The following is a 2,150-nucleotide window of genomic DNA, read 5'->3' on the forward strand; positions in this document are numbered from 1 at the left end:
CACTAGGGCGACTCGGCGAGTCTACATGTGTCCACTATCCCTCTAGCCCCGCATGACACGTCGAGTATTTCCCCTACTCGACGGGTCCCACCTGGCATGAGTCACGGGGCCACCCCGACTCAACTCGCCGAGTCCCATTATGAACTTGGCGAGTTCCGCCTTGAACTCCAGTCCTTTAATTCCTTCTGACTCACTGAGTCATTCTCCCAACTCGGCAAGCACTCACTGAGTGAACTATGGGGAACCCCAACCCTACTCGCCGAGTCTGCTCTTGGTACTCGGCGAGTTCATGCCATGCTCGAGCTTAAATGAGCTCCTGAGGTCAGATCCGTTCCTCTAACTCATAGATCTGGCCTCCTTAAGCAATATAAACACGTAAAGTTTGGATCTTGATGCCCATGCAACGACCCAATGGCTCTATTTGGAGAAATGGCCTCAATATGTCACCCTCAGCTCATAATTCTCCATGACACCCATAAAAATCAAGAAGTTAAGGTCTCTGGACCTCTTTGGATCCAGATTCGAAGCCTCAACACAAGAAGGGACCAATTGCTTTACAAATCTTACTCAAAAAGGGGCTAGAAACCATAACTCTCAAAACTTACACCAAAACTGAAAGGGGATCGAATATATACCTCAAGATGAAGTCCCTAAGCTCTGAAATCCACAGATTATCACTCTCTTCAGTTTCCTCTTGCCTTGGTCACCTTCTTCTTGCAAAATCACTCACACAAGGATCAAAAATGGCTTCCTTTCTCTCTCAAAATGCTCACACACTTTGGGGTCTCTCTCAATCAACTGGTAGCCGCAAATGAAGGCCATAAGGGCCTCTAAATAGGTCTCAAACCCCGAAAATTAGGGTTTCATTAAACAGCGTGGACTCGCCGAGTCCGTTCAATAACCGAATAAGAATTCGCGACCCTACTCGGCGAGTCTAAGCACCAACTCGCCGAGTCCCTCCACAAACTCCAAAATAAATGAATAAATAATATACCTAGGAATCCGGATGTCACAAATTCGCCACTAGTGTGCTAAATTCGCCGCTAATGGAAAAAAGCAGTTATCTAAACATCGACGAAATATTTTGCAAGGGAGCAAATCCACTGTGAATTCGTCGCAAAAGTCAGTTTTCTAATAGTGAAGACAAGGATTTTATTCGCTAGACCAGTTCACATGCATAGAAATGAAATTGCAAGTAGCATTTTTGGATTTTGCGTTCATAGTCATGGGTTATCCTCCGGTGCGGGGTTGTGTGGTCTCAATGCTTTAAGGAATGTCACTGCAGTTCCTCCTGTATCTTTGAAGTGTTTTCTCACATCCTTAGCTTCTTTGACCAGTTTCTAGGATGTATGATGGAAGTTCCTTGTGGGGACCAAGTTATATCTTTTTTATAAGTTTTAACAATCGTACTAATAAATTGTAGCTAAAATCCTTTGGAGTTTGTTTAAAATCTACATTTTAGCATATTTGATATTCGTTTATACTTAAATAAATAATGCATATTATTGATCCGGCCAGTCCTTATTTTAAGATTATTTGTCGTTCCAAAAATCAGTTAATTAATGTTCAAAATTTCATCTAGGAGTTCCAAATCGGAGTGTTTACCGTGCAAGGATTTTAGTTTATCAATTTGTGGATATAGATCCTATTTTGATTTATTTCCTCTGCAGACGACGCTGAAAGAGTTAGGGTGCTCGTGTGCCCAAGAATATACGCCATATATGTGACGATAGCGGAAATGTATTATGAGGTAGGGATGAGCATATAACCCGTTGGACCGGACCGGACCGGAAAAAAACCGGGACCGGACCGGATATACAGATTAATGGGCCGGTTTTCGGGTTTTTTTTTTACCATTAATCGGGTTTCGGGTTTGAACCGGACCGTACCCGGAATACGGGATATAACCCGGACCGGACCGAAAAAAAATTTCTCCTTAAAATATATAGATAAGGATATTGAATTATTAGTTAATGTTATATATACCATTATGTATAAAACTTGATGTTTTTATTGTAACATTATTTATAAATCTTGATCAACGTTTGTTTCTATCACTTTACAAGAAAAAATGTATCTAGCATGCTATTTTTTGTTCAAACATACAAATTCTTTTTATAAAAACATGCAAATTTTTTTACAAAAACATG

The sequence above is a fragment of the Lactuca serriola genome, chromosome 6 (assembly GCF_051521515.1).
Source record: "Lactuca serriola cultivar US96UC23 chromosome 6, Lser_US96UC23_V15, whole genome shotgun sequence".
Taxonomy (NCBI): domain Eukaryota; kingdom Viridiplantae; phylum Streptophyta; class Magnoliopsida; order Asterales; family Asteraceae; genus Lactuca; species Lactuca serriola.